Here is an 18914-nt window from a genome sequence, read left to right as displayed (position 1 = left end):
GGGAATGTGAGACACTGATCTCGTGAATGGATGGATTGTATATCCTGAAGGCAATTTTCCATTAATATTATTTCTCTCTGTGGAGCCTTTGAGATTTGAAAGTGAATTTAAAGTTATACTGCGTGATGGGAAACTCAAGTGTAAATATTTTATATCTCTAGTTAAACTGTCTTACGTGAGGTTTTGAAAAGCTTTGAAGTGAAACTATAAATTTATGCCTTTTATCTCTCAGCAATTAGGCAATGTTATTTTTTTAAGGTAGGGTGAGGGCCTGATATTTATCAATTATAATTGAAAACACCTCAACTGGAGTATTAGCACTTATTAGTGCTAATTATTATTAATGCATCTCAACTGTGAATTATTTTCAACTACCTTTGAAAACACGGTTCTTTAAAAAACATTGTAATATTTATTATTTCAATTACGTTTAAAATGTATAATTAATTAAATAATTAAAATGTATAATAAACTTTTACACTTATGATTCTTAGAAAAGACATAAGGCCAAAATAATTAACCAATAAAATAAAAACAATTGATAAAATTTAAGTTATCAACATTGCTTTGACCTGATGGAAAATATTGAATTTTTGAAGCTGTAGTCTGGATGTTAGAATTACTAACAGAAACACTTTCATAATTTTCCTTCTACTAGTCATTTTTTATTCATTGGACCTCAAATGTGATGCACCATTATTTGAAGCATCCATTTATCATTGTCACTTTTTTATTTTTTAACAAAGAGAATGTTCTTAATTGTATCCAATATTCAGATGAGCCAAAACATCAGAGCATGCCCTGAGGTAAAATACTGCAAATTAAAATACACTGTTCTTTGTTGCGTATTTACTTCTATACTCACTAATGAGCTGTACAAAGGTCAGATCTGCTCATTACATTTGATCCAAATATGAAAAAAATTCTTTCATCCTTTTGCTATTGCCTGAATATCTATGTCTTGTAAGGACTCACTATCACACTGGTTAACTTTGGGAGCTGAATTCAGACAGACATACACACACACACACACACACACACACACACAAATGGTACCACAACCAAATTCACCTTGACATTAAATTGTACAAGTTTGGTTCCATGATGGCTAATCAATGTCTCACTTTACTGTGTGATTTACAAATGCTAAGGCCTAATTTTGCATATCTTTAAATGCAAAATTAAGACCATCACTGCAAAAAAAAAGTATCTGTACAAATAATAACTGAACCAGTCACTATATTATGTGGACCAAATATTTTTACTTTAAAATTTGGACAATCAAAATGAAGTCAAATTCTCATCAAGCACAGATAAATTTTAACTCAAAGTCACTAAAAACTCTTGTTGAGCAGAGCATCTAAATATTTTGAAGACTCATATTTCTATGGATAGCAATGTAAAAGGTATCACGTTGTCTTCCAAACTTTCAGTTTTCTTCTTCCCCATAAATGGATTAAATGAAATACTTAACACAAATTGACTGACTTGATATGTACATTAAATACATTTTTCATATCATATTCAGAGTCAACAATTGATCAAAATGTGTTCATTTAATAATTATATTTAGGATGTTTCTTCCATTTTATTACATTTCAAAAAGACTATTTTAGAACAGTTTTAGATTTAGAGAAAAATTAAGAGAGTGAACAGTTTTAGATTTAGAGAAAAATTAAGAGAGTACAGAGAGTTTTCATACCTCACACCCAGTTTCCTTATTACTAACATCATTCGTTGACCTGAGGCATTTGGCACAATTAATATCAATACATTGTCACGAGCTAAAGTTCTTAGTTGATTCAGGTCTCCTAAGTGTTTAGCTAGTATCACATTTCTAGTCCAAGATCTCATTCAGGATACCACATAGCTGTTAGTTTTCACGTTTCCCTTGGTTCCTCTTGGCTGTGATAGTTTTTAGATTTTTCTTTGTATGTGACTTTTTTTGTACTTTGAGCTATAATTCAAAGCTATTTTATTCTGGTGTCCAAATTTTTCCAGTTTTGCCCATTAGAAATTTGTTCAGGTCCTCTCCTCTATCCCTTTAAATAGTGCTTTCATACTGCAAAATGTTCAGGGCACATCTAGAACATTTCTTGTGCCTGTCATAGCATCAGCCATTTTTCCAAGAAACACTATGCCCTCTTTTTTCAGAGTAGTATTAGAAACCAAGATCAGAACTCTAGGTCACTTGTTGCTACTATGATGTCATTTCTTTCAGACACTGTCAGCTTTTCTATGTCCACATAGAAAAGAAAATGTGTGTACAAACACCTGCATGCACACACACACACACACACACACCTCTTTAGCCTTTACACACATCTCTTTAGCCTTTAGCCCTCAACCCCTTGCAACTACTCATTTTTTTGGCTGTGATACTTAGTGAGGATAGGTTATTTTTAGCTTACTATCTGCTGTTTTGCTAGCAACAAGACACCTTACAGAATAAAAAAGTAAAAAAGTAATTAGACACTGACTATATTTCTATAAGGTCATTTTTAGAGTTGAATGTCAGTTTATTGTCTGACTACATATTAAAATAAGGTACATTATTGTATCATCAATATATTATCTAAATCGCTTTAGGATTTGGTGGTAAAATTATATAGCGCTTGAGAAAAATGCTTAACATATAGTAGGAACTCTAGAAAAAAATACATTTAACCACTCTGTAGCTTGTTTTCAATTTAAAATTTTTTAAATGACCTTTTGAACACTTCCAATTACTTTCTAAGACTTGTAATCATAAGGTCAAATAAAATAAGTACTACACAGAATGCTTTGTGGGACTTTCTATCACAGTTAGAATAAAATCCATCATTCCTATAATATTTTCTACCTAGTTACCCCTTCGACTCAATCTCCCACTGATATGGCCCCGAAGGCCTCTATGTTCTGCCTGAAGATATTTTTGGGGTTCCCTGTCTACTTTTCAAAGATCTCTGTTCTACCATTAAAAGACTTCCCTGACCAGTAACCACCATCTCTAAATTGGAAACCCTCCATGTTCTGTCACTTGACCCTCTTTTATGTCTTTTTAATCACTTCTCACTATCAGACATTATATAATGAATCAGGGTCAACATTTTTGTCTTTCTGCTATTCTAAGTAAGACTCAAAAGAATGAGAACATATTCTGTTATATGAACTAATGTATTTCCAAAATATAAACTGATGGCAGGAATATAATATGGGTTCAGCAACTTGAGAGGAGTATATTTAATTTATTAAGCACATACATTCTTGGTTGTGTCTGTGTTTTCTGTTCTGCTTCATGAAGCTATACAATTTAACTTAGCAGAGATCTGTCATACTCTTTTGACAGCTTTTGCTCTTGGGCTAGATTTCTCTTTTCTCTATATTTACATTCACATTAATGACCTAATATTTTAGTTGTTGTAAGTTAACGTAAAATTTTAAAACATTTATACATTTTTAAACACTTTGAGAATAATATTTGATGAATTTTGAATCAGTTTTGTTAGGAATGGAAAAAGACATATTTGATTCTCACAGAAGATATGAAATTTTTGAAAACTCTGAACAGTTTTACAAAATCTTGATGCCTATATTAGTTTCCTTATTTATATTCCTAGTAATTATTCTGTAGAGTTTGAATTTGAGTTATTTTTATTGTGTTAATTTTTATTCCTAGCTGGTTTATATATTTACATCTATTCTGATTTAGGTGTTTTATCCATTATAATTTAAAATTGTAAAATAAGAAATTTATTAATTTTGTGCATTTTATTTGACTACTAGCCAAAGATCCTGAACTATCTGCTAACTTCTAATTTTATTTACAATTTACAGAGGAGAAAAGGTGGCAACTTGAGTCAACTATTGTTCAGAACCTCAATTTGAACTCTGATGAATTTCAGTTCAAGTTCTATGCTTTAGAAGATTCTCTCCCCATTAACTACAAGCTTCTGGTCTTCAGGAACTAAGTCATTTCATAATTGTGCCACACCCTCCCCATAAAATCTATTATAATATAAAACAGTGGTTCTCAAGAGGGGGTAATTCCCCCCTGGGGGAAATTTGTTAATAGATGGTGACATTTTGGTTTACAAGTAGGAGGTTCTGCTGGGTTGTGATGGGTAGAGGCTAGGGATATTACTTAACATCCTGCCTTGCTCCAGACAAGCCCCTCCACAAAGAACCACCTGTAACCCTTGACTAAGAGCCTGGCTATGACACACACACAGATAGGTACAATCTTAAACCATATAATCACCACATTACTGATGATCCTTAAGACTCAAAATAATGCATGAGGTTGACCTTATCTTCATCGCCATCTTTCAGAAAGAACCTGAGTATGACCAACTGTGATGGAGAGTCATCCAGTTAATAGGTCAAGATTTCAGCTGGAAGCAGTGTGGCCTTGAAGCCACATTTTGCAACATGGTAAGCTACCTTAAGTTTGTTGGATTTAGTTAAATTCAATTTAAAACCTCCTTTAGCTCTAAACAACTATGAATCATCTTACAAAAACAAATTAGACATTGGTAGCAACTGGCATTGAATTATTAATTGAATTGCAGAGATGGAAAACCATTCCTTTCTTGGATCAGATTCTTCCACTGTTTATTCAAAAGTTAATGTTTCACCATGAACAATGAGAAAATAAAACAGAGGGCTTTCTGCCATCTGATGCAGTGTATTCTTCTGAACTTTTTTATAGTATTCATAAAAGCTGATGGTGGGGGAACACTTGAAGCTTTATGTAATCCTGCTCAACCATACCATATGGTAATGAATATTTTGTTTTGTTTAGTGGTTAAGAAAAAGGAGACAGAGGCACCATCCTCTAGCAGAGAAAACCCACAGCTGAGACATTTTAATGAAGGCAGATAATTGGGCTGTAGCCTGCAGGACAAAGGCTGTATACACATTTCTAACATAACAACATTCCCAAAAGAGAAGGAAGGAGCAGGTGCTATACCTTTACTTGGTGGTGGGAAAGTTGAGACTAGAGAGCAACTCGATGATTTGTTAAAGGCATTCTGAAACACAAGAAAAATGTTTTTAGTGTCCTTTGCTTTTGAGCATCTTCTTTGAGCTAGTAATTCTTTTGTGGGAATATTTGTACTATGATTTGCAGTTCCAATTCTGACATTTTCAAGGGTTTTGTTATACAAATACTTTATTTCTGCAATGACTCACCCTGAATACACATAATTAACAAACAAATATGTTTCAGTTGTCAACAGTTTACCCACCATTGCTGAAATGCTCTGACTTCAAGAAATTTGCTATTTATTTAAAAAAAACAGGATGATCTATCTATGTACAGTAGTACATATTTAAGGCATGGACTATTATTAATAAGCAAAAATAGCTAGTATGTAGTAAGAGAGCTAATATATTCAATCTTGTGATTAACATGAATTTTCTCATCTCCCATAGAGATTGGTACTGATTTGTTTCACTTTTTACAAAGAGGTTTGGTGAATTGCCCAAGGGCACACAAGCATCTGAGATAGAGACAAGGAGATTACAGAGCACACTCTCTCAATCAGTATACTGTGTGCATAGTGTTAAAAAGCTGTCAAAAATTGCAAAAATGACAGCAACATTCACAAGAATTATTGGCAAGTATTCACCAAGTTACAAGGATCAAAGTGGGCCTTTAAAAGTGGGTTGGAGTGCCTTAATCAGTGGTCCTGAGCATTTTGAAAATGTGTGAGTGTGTGTGGAAGAGTGGAATTTGGCAGCTACAAGGAGTGGGAACTACACTGGCATTTAATCAATGACATCCCATAGACATCTGTACAAGCCAGAGGTGATGGATCCTGCACCAGGATGCACCTTCCTGCATCTTAAGTAACTTCCTAGAGATCTTTCCATTAACAGCTGAAAACCTATTTATGACAATGACCACAGAACCCTACTCTATTTCTATATTTCCATCCAAAGTAATTTTTTCCAGTGCATATTGATGCAGAAATGCATCAGAAATGTAACAAATGCAGTCACCACCAGATCAAGGGAAAGTTGAAGCTTGTTTTGTTTGTTTTTTAAACTGAGTTTTTCATTATTTTCAAATATCATGTCATCCATGGCAATGGCGGGAAGTCATGGGATTTGAATCACAACTCTAAGATCTGTATGCATCTTCCTTGTAACTGTCTTATTTTCAGTGAATCCATATACAAAGCAAGTATATGACTAATTGTTACATCTTGTGCTATAGATGCTTCTACTTGACTACATAATAAAGCACATGATTTTAAATAAATTATTTCCTCTAAAGTTTCCTTTATTTCATAAATAGATTGTGATAATGACATTTCCAAAGGATTATTTTATATGATATTTGACTTTCATTTCAGAATATTCCATAGGGCATTACCAAATATTTTATATTGAAGAAGTTTTCATGCTCAGTGGAGTGGTGATTCCTGTTTTAGGCTATTATATGAAAAGTTGCATAGGCAATAGGATGTGCCATTGTTTTATTGTTTCATCCTATTTTTCAAGCACCTACATGTGTCAGTCACTCTCCTATGCACTGGATATAGAAGTAGAGTGGCCAGGAATAATCAAGTCCCAGCTCTCTACATCTTATGTTATTAAAGAAAAGAAAACAGGTCCAATTCTAGCCAGTAAGGCAAAATAATGACAGGATAGCCTTTGAATATCACACACAACCATTGCTTACAAGATTCAAGCAGTGTTGAGGGAGAGGATATCCTGAACAAACCCCACAAATAGGCTTTATGGGCCCCACCCCCACCCCAGAACAAAGAGATCCGAGACACCAAGGACTACAAATCTCATAAGGTCATCACCACCGAAGGGAGGGTTGCTGGGAACTGAGGGTGGAGTTAAGCAGCCAGGTTTTATATATAACCAGACATTTGGGCCTTGGAGGGGGGGTGGTTGTTCTTTTTTTGATTGCTTTCAGCATGCTATTGGAGTCCCAGTTCAGCAGAACTGGTAGGACACATTCACCAATTTATCTCTCTTTCTTCCTGAATTATTAATTTCTTCCTTTCCCCTTTATGTAAATAAACCCTTTATTACCTTTTTGTGTGAGCCTGCATTTGAGTCTCATTATGAGTCCCTTTTAAGCATGCAGATGAGGCCCCACAGTCAGGCAACCCATTTCATATTGGGGTTGCCCTATAACACCAGGAATTCTCTCATTTCTTGGAGGACTGTACCTTTATATTATTTGGCGTTTGCTTGGTTTGAACTTTGGTAAAGTGACATGCTAGCTTCCAGATTTACTTCTACAGATTTAAATAATTTATGGGTCTAATAGATAAATGTATGATTCTTGTTGCTCTGAGGACACTAAAGAGGTCTGTTTTTAACTTACTAAATGTGTTTCAGTTTGACTTTCCTCAAATAATCTGACACTGAGTCTTAGCCAGGTGACCCTCTCACTAATGAGTTAAATACATCCTTGAAACATGTTTATTCTATATTGCCACAAGAGTCCTATTTTTAACTTTTTAAGAATTTTACTTTTGCACGTTTTAGTAAGAATCATATAGTAAAGGAATGAGATCAGATAAATACTAGACAGCCTTAAGAAAAACTGAGTTTTTTTAATACTAAATTGGGGCTGATTATGTTTTTTAAGCCATTTATTGATGTCACAAGTCTTATGATGAATCATAAATACTGAGAAATATGTTTCCATGCTGCTCAATTTAAGTAATGGTCATTTCATTTCAATTAGGAACTCTCCCTGTACTATGGAGCATGAGATTCCAATTCAGCACTTCAGTTGTTAGTATTTTCTATTGATATTGAGACTCATGTTCTATAATTTCCCCATTAAAAAAATCTAAAGTGTCTGAAAGAAGTGCATTGGAAGTTTTCAAGAAAATAAGGGCATTATTTTGAGAATAAGAACTAAGCAGCAGTTCTTGGAAGATGAACAAAAGACAACACTGTGAATTTCTCTCTTGGCCAAAATTGCATTGAATATGGCAGGTGCCAAGGCTTGGACAACAAGCCTGGATTCAGAGGAGACTTTCAAGAAAAAGGTTAAGATTCTCAAAGAGAAATGACTAAGGAGAGAGATTGAACTAGAATTCTCATCAGTCTAGTCTTCTGAAGGCAGGCTGGGCCATTTCAGTCACTAGAGATTCAGGGGCTAGCTAAATGCGTTCTGCTTGGGACATGGCATTCCAGGCTGAGAATACAAATTGAAGACCAGTCCACTCTGGTACTGTGGCACAGTACCAATAAAAGCAAATGTAACAAATGTAACTTTCACAAAGACTGCATGCTACAAAATACTATGGAGTGAGAAACAATAATTACAAGGCCCATCCATGGCACAGCCAGGCAAGACTTCTGCCAGATAAATGGGGGTAGATATATTTTTTATAAAGGATGAAACTTGGGTCAGTTGTGGAAATTTTTATTTTGCCAGGCAAACAAACCCATGTGTGACCTCTGCTCACATGCTTTCTCTGCCTCCCCACGCTAAAGTTTAAGTGAGATGCTCCTTATATGCACTTGCAAAGCATGCTGGGTATTTCCATTTTCAGGGTCACCTTGTATGTTCTCTGCCTCCTGCAAAGCAGGAAGCTCCAGCTATGGCTGCATCTCTAGCAATATAAGAACACCTGGTAAATAATGGGCAGATGCCATTCTTTAATGACTCAATAAATTCCAGGAGAAGAGGCAGTTCTGGCAAGACTATAGGTATCTGGACTCATCAGTGTTTTCAAGGAATTGAGTGCTGTTGCCTTTTATTGGAGCATCTAAATCAAGTGGAGAAGAAAGAAAGGAAGAAATTGAACTTCCTATCCTTGCTGGATAATTTGGCATTGACAGCTCTGCTAATGTGACTCTCTTGATGCCAAGCTAATGATGCTACCGGTGTTATCTTAAAGAAGAATCTTCACTTGATTCTTATGGTCCTAGGCCTACATTATGTATTGAAACCACCGTTCCGACTTAATTAGCTATTATTTTTCTCCATTTATTCTCCAAATTATTTAACCAAATTATTTTTTAAAGATTATTTATGCATAAGCTGGGGTACAGGCCTGAGATGCCGGGAGGTGGGGTGGGGTGGGGTGAGGGGATTTACCAGAGACAGAGCAGGGAACAGAACAGGCAGATTGACTGAAGTACACTGCTGAGGGGAGCAGCGGGTGAGTCAGGAGAGGTTTGCTGTGCCATGTGGGTCAGCTCCCAGGCTGGGGATTGAGGTGGTGCTGCAGTGGCTGGTGATAGCTTCATAGGTTGTGTCTTAACCCCTTGCACCACCAGGGAGTCCCTAATTTTATTTTGAAACTGATGCTAATATCAAGTGTGATTGGTGGTTTCAATACAAATCTAATGTGTTACAATGAGATATCTCATTCCTATGAGACTGGCGTATATAAAAAGGATAGAAACAAAAAATTATTCACAAGAATGCAGAGAAAAAAGAACACTTATCCACTGTTGGTAGGAAAGTAATTTGATGCAGTGTTTATGGAAAATGATCTGGTGGTATCTTAGCAAATAAAAGTGGAAATACCAAATGGTCCAGAAACACCACTGCTAAGTATTTACACAAAGAATATGAAAACTCTAATGTGAAATGATTAAGTCCTTCCTATGCTCATAGCAACATTATCCACAATAATCAAGTCATGGAACCAACCTAAGTGCCCAACAATGGATGACTTTAAAATATACTCAATGGGATAAATTTTTAATAGCTACTCAGCTATTTGAAAAGATGGAATTGTGCTTTTTGGGGAATAATGGATGTTGCTAAGTGAAATAAGTCTGAAAGTGAAGGGCAGATCCTGGATGGTTTCATGTATATGTGAAAAGAAATAACCATGGAAACCTGGCAAAGCAAAACAAAAATAGTTCTTAGACTCCCCGAAAAATATCCTAGCTGCCAGAGGGAAGGAACGATGGGCAGGGAGGAAGGGCAGGGAAGGAAGGAGATAGGCCCTTTGCACAGGAACCAGGTGGAATGTGAGTGAAGCATGTGCACAAATGGAGATGTGAACTGCACCTCAAAAATTTCCTTTACTGGGCCTCCCCGGTGGCACAGCAGCAGTTGAGCGCTGGCTTGCGAAGCTGCCCGCAGCCTCTGCAGCGCCGGTTCGATCCCCGGCTGCTCCCCGGCCACCGGAGGAGGGTCCCACATGGCGCGCAGACCTCTCCTGCCGCCCGCTGCTCCCCTCAGCAGTGTACTTCGGTCCTTCTGCCTGCTCTGCTCCCCGCTCTGGCTCTGGTGAATTCTCTCACCCTCCCGCGCTTCTGACTGTACCCAGTGCTTGTATAAATAAATAAATAAATCGTTAAAAAAAATTCCTTTACTGTTATGTAAAGTGTGTTAAATAATGTTTCCAAAAGATTATGCCTTAATTTATCAGTCATAAAAATTACATCCGCATTTCAGGAAAGGTTTTGTCAACTGTCAGAGAAAGTAGAATCTACACTAAGGCATTTCAACTTTTATTCTTTTAAAGCAACAGGTGGACATTATTCCCCCAGGCAAGTCTGCTTTATGCCTGAAAATCAGATACAGCCACATATGTCAGCTGCATTTTTTCATATAATTAGTAGAGAAATATACAAGTCTGTTTAGGAAAAAGGCACATAAAGCCTAAGATGATTATTGATCACTAAAGGTCTCACCTTAATATTTTAGATGTGGCTCTCTTGATAAGTAAAACATTTTTGATGCTTTTTATGTCATGTTAATGTGTGTGCTTCATGGCTTAGGGAATAAAATGCCAAACCTTCATTCCACTGAGTGGAAAAGACTTCAAAATTCAATCAAGCAGTGACCTCTAGAGTAAACCATTTTCTAACGAATATCCAAAAGTCACCAGCCCTCAAAAAACATGCAGTTCTTAGCTGACTGGATATTTACTGATCAGTGATTTGGGGAGAAATATGTAAACACTGGGGATATTTTTTGTATTAATCACAGCTCTTGCCCAAATGATGTCAAGTGTTACACAAGAAGCTATTCAGGTTTTCAAGCACTTGTAAGTTTGGTGTGTATGAAAAATTTCATTGAGCCACATTACACTTTAAAATGAATTCTCTGTTAAATGTGTGTGTGCATAAATATAGAACTGTTGATTGTTTATGCAGTTACTCAAATGCATAACCCATGGATTTGGGCTAGTTTTACACTTTACTTTTTTCTTCTAATGAAATGTATAGCTATTAAACAGAATTTAAAAAAAAGCAAACTTGAAAACACAGTGCTTGCTGGAGCATGTCAAATATGAGTTTGGAAGCCAGATTATGAAATGATTTTTGACTGCAAATAAATGAGTTCAGCATGAAAACAAATTGGAGATTCGAAGTCTTTGGAGCTTTACAAAACTACCAAAAAAAAGGTCTTAAACATTATTTAATAAGTTTAAATTTTGTATACATAATGATCTCTATCATAATTGATCTTCCTAACATAAAAGGGTGAAGGTTTCATTTTTTACGATGATAGGCTAAATCTTGGCAAAACATTTGCTAATAAAATTAAGCAGGAAAAAAGAAAACAAATATAATTTTTAAAAATTTCTTCTAAAATGGTCTCTTGTGGGCCTCCCTGGTGGCACAAGGGGTTAAGCACTGCACTATGACGCAATCTGCAGCCTCGCAGCATGAATTCGATCCCCGGCCGGCCAGGGAGCAACCCACATGGCGAGGCAGACCTCTCTTGGCTTGCCCACTGCTCCCCTCAGCAGTGTATTTCATCAGTCTGCCTGTTCTGTTCCCCACTCTGTCTCTGGAGAATCCTCTCACCCCCCCCCCACATCTCTGGCCTGTACCCCAGCTCTTGTGTGTATAAATAAATAAATCTTTTAAAAAATAAAAATAAAAATAAAATGGTCTTTTGAGATTTTCAAAAATTTATGACCATCCCCATGGGGTAAGGATAAACATGTGCTGCTTTCCTTCATCATGAAGCAGCCACAAAGCCATCTTTGTACAGACCCATGTCTTTGTAATTTCTCATTGCTGGTTCTCAGGATCCATTTCCTCCCAAATGATCCCTGCTCCAACTGTGACTCATCACAATCAGACAAAAAAAAAAAATAGATAAGATCTAGGTGAAAACAATTCCGGTCAAGACCATGTTGTCTTTTTTTTTTTTTTTTTTTTTTAATGAATACAAGAGCTGGGGTACATGCCAGAGGTATGGGAGGTTTAAGAGGATTCACCAGAGATGAAGTGGGGAGCTGAACAGGCAGACTGACTGAAACCAGGCGAGGGTAGCACCAGGCGAGACAGGAGAGGTCTGCTGCTGTGCCATGTGGGTCAGCTCCCTGGCTGGCGATCGAACTCCTGCTGCAGTGGCTGCAGATAACTTCACAGTGCTGCGACTTAATCCCTTGTGCCACCAGGGGCATGTAAGTAACAGTGACTCTAAGAGAAATATACCCATAAGTTACGTTTTTCTCGGTGACTATGGCTCCAGCAATACCTGGGGTTTGATTTTTGGGTTTATCTCTATGTCTTTAAGCAAAACAGCTGTTGCACTGAACTTGGAGTCCAGATGTGTATATTTGTCATATATTTTAAATTAGAATTCTACAAACATCTTCAACTAGTAATTGGAGAGGGGGTGGAGAGAAACTCATCTATTTCACCATTGTCTCACAACAGCCAAGCAACTCCTGCCCAAGATTCCTTAGAAAAATAATACATCCAATTGTCCTTGTACTAAGAGGGACAAAGCCTAATTAATGATAATGATGAAAGTTTTGCTAACTCAATCAAAAAAAGCCCTGAAATTTCCTGATTGCTTTTCCTTCAAAGAGGTCAATTCCAGCTCATACTTTATCTCGCTCATCTTTTCAATATACATATTATATTCTGTGGTCTCAGTGGTCCTGCTTTTCTCTGCAACTCAGCCACCCACTGTCATGGCACTTAATGTTACCTGCATAATAAAACCACATAGGAGAAATGTAAGAAAATGCCAATGGCTGGACTCCATCCCCAGAAATGCTGCTGTAATTTAGGTGATGCTGAGATGCAGCCTCAGAGAATGATGGGCTATTAACTGTACCCCACCCCTTTATAACATTCTCAAGCATCTCAGTCTCTGACCTTCACCACCCCTTACACTATTTCCAGTAACTCTTTGCCCCCACTGAAATCTTCCATTCATTGGCTCAATAAACTTTCAAGTCCCTGACTTTTATCATATCTTCACCTCCCCCCACCAAGCACCATAGATTCTCTTACACAAACCTTCAATTTCTAATTCCAATTTTTTCAGCTTCATTCCTTTTGCAAAAACCATAGTTTTGATTAAATCAAAATCTATAGTCAACCCAGAGGTTAAATGTGACTGAAGAAAAATCCTCAAGTGGGTCCTTATTTCTGCCCTGCAATCACATTACTCTCCCCCATCTATTACCTGCCCACATTCCTAAAGGACTATTGCATGCTTTTCCTCAGTGCCCCTCACCACTTCTCTAATTTTAGCTGATGGCATTGATTTTTACTTGACTGAAGAAATTGAGGATGTTCTTCAGCCAATCAAGCCATCAACTGATTGCAACTGAATTTTACTCTATCCCTGTTCCTATAAATGAATCCTACCTGTGTCATCCCATGGTGCATCAGATGTAGTTGATATCTTGATATAGGTTGATAGACATCACCCCAGATGCTGGCCATCTCATTCCTGCATCATCCTTTCCTCTGTTGGCTGTATCATTCCCAACGGTAGTTGTATAAGTTTTCTATTGTGGCTATTACAAATTGTTATAAATTTATAGAATAATACAAATTTATTATAGTTCTGGGGGTCAGATGTTTAAAATGGATTTGTAGGGCTATATGCTTTCTGGAGATATTAGGGGACAATCCATTTCTTTGTATTTTTCCACTTTCCAGCATCTAACTGAATCTTTAAGTACAGCAAGAAAGCATCCTCAAATGTCTCTCTCTCCCTCTCTCCTACCTTCCCTCTCTTTTACCTGCTGCCTCATCTCTTTCTCTTATACACACTCTTAGAATACATTGGCTCTTCCTGAGTAATCATTACATTGAACTCACCTGGATAATCTAGGCTAATTTCCCTCATTCAAGATCCTAATCAAACTGGAAAATGGAAAAATTCTTATTGTCATATAAAGTAACAAATTCATAAATTCATAGGGTTAGGGGATTAAGGCATGGACATTTTAGGTGGACTAATATTCTGCCTACCATGAACATTTAAACTGATTGCAACACAGCCAGACATTAAGAGAGAAAACAGAAGTTTTCTCTTGTCTTCACATCCTCTTCCAACTGCTACTTCTCACCTCTTTATTAAATTTAAAATTGACAGGGGCCTCCCTGGTGGCGCAAGGGGTTAAGCACCACCCTATGAAGCAATCCGCAGCCTCTTGCAGCATGAGTTAAATACCCGGCCAGCCAGGGAGCAACCCACTTGGTGCAACAGACCTCTCCTATTCACCCGCTGCTCCCCTCAGCAGTGTAATTCAGTCAGTCTGCCTGTTCTGTTCCCCACTCTGTCTCTGGTGAATCCTCTCACCCCCCACACCTCTGGCCTGTACCCCAGCTCTCATATGCATAAATAAATAAAATATTTAAAAAAAATTAAATTGACAGAGTTGCCTCCTCTTGCCATCTTAATGCATTCTCCATTCTCTTTTGTATTATCCTTAAGCAGATTTAATTCTTCACAGCTGCTATAAAAAGTGTTTTAGAAATTACTGATAGTTTCCACATTGTTAAATGCCATCAACAATTCTTAGTTCTCATCTCACTTAAGGGATCTGAAGATGTGTCCCAGTTGACAAAGTCTTGCAGAGTTTTCTTCATTTAGTGTCCAAGTGCCATGCTCTCCATTAGCTCTTTTTATGTGACTTTGCTGATTTTTTTTCTCATTCTCATCGCTAATTTGTGACTCATTTCCCCAACCTCTAAACATTGTGTTATTTGGGTGACCAGATGAATGGTTTTGACTCTTAATACATGGTAACAGCCCCCACGTTTTTATGCCCAGGCTGGAGCTCTCCATAATCTCCTTTGAAAATCTTATAGGCATCTCAAATTTAGCTTGACTAGAACCAATTGCCAGTTGCTACAAACAACCATCCCAGATGGCTTTTCCCATTCTCGGTGGAATGCTCTCTTTTAAAATTCCTGTACCCAACAACCTTGGTTTTGTCCTCATGTCCTCTTTTGATTTCACCATTCAGAGTCCATTTATCAACACATCCATCACCTTTACCTTCCAAACACATCTAGAAAGAAGTTACTTTTCACCACCTCTACCACTGTTGCCTTAATCTAAAGTACTTTCATCTTTTGTTGTTATAATCTGGCCCTCCGCATCTACTTCAACACAGCAGCCAGGGTGAGGTTTAGAAAAGAAAGTCTGGGGCCTCCCCTGGTGGTGCAGCGGTTGAGTGCTGCGCTGTGAGGCTGCCCACAGCCTCTGCAGTGCTGGTTCGATCCCCGACCGCTGGCGAGGGTCCCACAAAAAAAAAAAAAAAAAAGAAAGAAAGAAAGAAAAGAAAATCTGATCATGGGTCCCTCCATCAAACACTCCCAAGGCATCTTTACATGTCAAGTGAGAGGCTGGCAGTGCGTGTATCTCTCCCTGAACTCACATCCCGCCACTGTCTCCCTTACCTGGGTTGCCCAATAGCAGGTGAGGTGGCAGTTACTCAAACTGTATATGCCAACCCCCTCTTCAAGTTTTCTCTGGATCTTCCCTCTTAAGGGGGTGCTTCTCCTTGCCTGTCTACATGGCATCCCCACTTCCATTAGTTCTAAAAGTCTCAACTGACCACACAAAATAGTATGTTGATTCTCATCAGTGCACACAGGAAACTTTCATAATGTTATAATGTTACAAAATTAGATTCTAAATCAAGAAGGATAAACTGATTTTAATAGGAAACATTAACTTTGCATTAAAAAAAATAAATAACAAACCCTCTTCCCCACAGATCCTCCTATCCCTTGACTCCAGTTTGTTTTTCTCAACAGCACTTCTCCAAACCTGTCACATTATACATGTGGAAATAAATGAAGATTAGCCCAGAGAGGACCAAAGGCTATTCATTCAGAGCTTGCTCTAACAAGGAAGCCAGCCACTATCTTTTGTGTTCTGTCAGAGACTTAAAAACAGCAAAGGAGCAGTAAAACTTTATATGGATTAAAGAGAAAGTGTACTCTGATTGGCGGTGGGTGAAGAAACTGGAGGCAGGCTAACTAGTAGTAGGGCACCCTGGAAGATTGTTTAGGGGTGTGTATTTGACTCTCTGGTTGGGATTAATTTGAAAGCAGGGACAAAACTTAAGGAAGCTGTCAGCTATACATATAAAGAGGTATGATTCTATTCTAAATAAAATGCATGGTTGTAAACCAATGTTATTTCAATACAAAGGTTACCAATAGAAACTATATCAAGTCCTCATCACTTGGAGCTGATTATTACAGAAGTTATAGTTTACCTTCCTGAACTAGTAGTAGAGAGAGTAGTTTGACTTTCTAGCAGTCTGACTTAACTGCACTTTGTCTTCTGGGGTGTATAGAGTAGATCATGGGCTTGTTTTCCTGGGAAGGCTGCTACAGGTTGTAGATCAGAGTTATTTTTTACAGATGGTTTGGTCTTTGTCCATGTGTATATTCAATTTCTCATATCTGTCTCTTTGGAAGTCCATTGTCCCATCTCTTTCTGCCAACAGGGAAACTTGGAGCAGAGACAATGTCATGTGATTTATTATGTGAGGGCCAAGGACTGATGTTTGTGAATTTCCTTACTCAAAGTGTCTTGCATGCTGTCCAAGCTCAATACATACTAACTGAATGAGTGAATAAAAATGGAGCCGTTGAGATCTTACCAATTTTCATGAATAGTTAATTGAAGGTTAAGTCGCATTAAGGGAGAGAATGAAGAACTGAATTATTTAAAGTCATTTGAAGAGTCAAGATTTTGCAAAACTCTCCTCCATTTTGATTGTGTAGCTGCAATGGTTCTTGACTGTAAATCACTTGGAAATGACCTTTAAAACTAAAGGAGTTTAAAAAAGTCTATACGGTCCAAATCATAGGTCCCATGACATTAGTAGTTAGAAATGGCCTATGTTGATGCCCTCTACTATGACTCACTTTTGAAAGCCAAAGAGATGAGAATAAAATGGATTCCAAATTTAACCACAATAGTGAATTATCCCAAAGGTCTGACCATTTAGCTCATCCACCAATACCTTTCCTCTTCTCAATTTACAAGACTGACTCATCTTTGCTTTTCTCTCACAGGATAAACCAGAGCACCCCCTAGTGTTAATTGAATTCACTGCTCCTCCTTCAATTTATTATTCAGAAAGGGACTTCTGAGTTTGCATGAGAGATATACAGACTGAAGAGTACAGGAAGACTGCCGGATGTGAGTAAGACAGAGGTTTTGAGAATGCAGTTTCTGTCACTTCATAGCAAATGAGAAGCTACATCAGTTTTATGACTACTTTGGTTTTAGGGCATCATTGCTCTACTAATTTGCATTTGAGCTCAGATTTCCAAGTGTGTCTCCCCAAATAATACCTTACCAGATGCCCAAACCTTATATGCACTACAAGTGATATATGGACATCCACTTACCTTCCAAGTAGAGATGCATATAACTCAACACTATTGATAACATCTGCAGTCTTGTGTCCTGGTTAAGTGATTCTACAGTCAGCATTGTGTTGAATCTTCCCAGCTAACTTATGAGATTCTGTTATTATTGCAATGTCGCAAATGATAAAACTGACTGTCCAAGAGGTATAAGAACTTTCCCAGTTTTTTAAAATGAGTGGGTCACAAGGTGGGATATGCAGCTGTCTCTGTGTAATGTAATGAGCTAGGCGGCTTAACTATTCTACTATATGGTCTCATTTCTACCTGTTGTACTTTAAAGTTCTTAAGGTCTCCTTAAGAGTCAAGTTCTAGAAGAGATAGATAGTAGGTGTTCGCTAATTATTTTTTGGTTCAATTGATCATCCTGGAAAGCAAACCATTCAGGGTAGCCTATAAAACTTAAGAAACTGCAAGCATTTCTATGCTGTTATATCTCTATCTTTATCTCTATCATTTCAATAACCATATCTAACTTTAGGGGGATGACATTTTATCCAGATTCTCTGGAACCCCAAAAGACTACAGACAATTCTTTTTCCCTGAGTTCTGGATAATTCAAATTGGGCCAGAACTCATAATTTATTATTCACTAGTTTGTTTGGCATTTTCGTGTTTAGGATTTGGCATTTCAGCGTGTAAACTTTTCACACAGAGACCTCTGAATGTGTTTTCCCAGAGCTGATCCTGAGGATAATACTGAAACTCACCAGCCTGGTCTGGGTGGAACCCCAGGCCACAGTGGTTGGTCCTGACCACCCAGAAATGTTTGGTGAATGAAGAACTGGGTATTCTGAATTACCTGCCTGGAAAATGTTTAGAAGAAGGAAATTTCAGGAGATTAATGGCAAGTTTAGTGAGGGGAAGGGAAATAGTAAATGGGGGCAGGGAGGAAGGGGCAGGTTGAAGATGGAATCTATCCAAACTTGGAGAGTATTACAAAGACCTCTCCTTATTTATTGGGTTGTAGATTCTTGGAAGAAAAGTTTCAACACTATTTCGGGAGTACGTGTTTCATAATTCTATCCTCTTGTGCTATAATTTTTTCTCCCTTTAAACAATGATATATAGGATTTGTTTTCTGAATTGAACAGAAACTCTTTAGAAATTGATTCCTCTGAATGTCATGAAAAAGCTCAATATATTAAAAAGTCACAATTTATTCTTTTAAAATCCAATTAATCTATACAATATTGGGTGCACTGTTACAGAAGTCAATGTGATTAGAAATTTTCAAAGCTCATTTTGCTAGCAAATACCTATCTTTGCTCTAAAATTTCTCACTTGCACATGAAGTGTGTTGAAATTCTGAAACAGAT

At 37.4% G+C, this 18914-nt stretch overlaps 1 long non-coding RNA gene across 1 annotated transcript; it reads left to right on the top strand.

Moving 5' to 3' along the window:
- Positions 1-4312: 4312 nt before the first annotated feature.
- Positions 4313-18432, top strand: LOC119256749 (uncharacterized). The gene is made up of 3 exons (XR_005127871.2): positions 4313-4413; positions 17239-17365; positions 18275-18432. It is a non-coding gene; the product is annotated as an uncharacterized LOC119256749 (long non-coding RNA).
- Positions 18433-18914: the final 482 nt, after the last annotated feature.

This window comes from Talpa occidentalis, unplaced genomic scaffold (assembly GCF_014898055.3).
Source record: "Talpa occidentalis isolate TD23 unplaced genomic scaffold, MPIMG_talOcc4v2.1 talOcc4.4, whole genome shotgun sequence".
NCBI lineage: Eukaryota > Metazoa > Chordata > Mammalia > Eulipotyphla > Talpidae > Talpa > Talpa occidentalis.
This window is presented reverse-complemented; position numbering and strand designations above follow the sequence as displayed.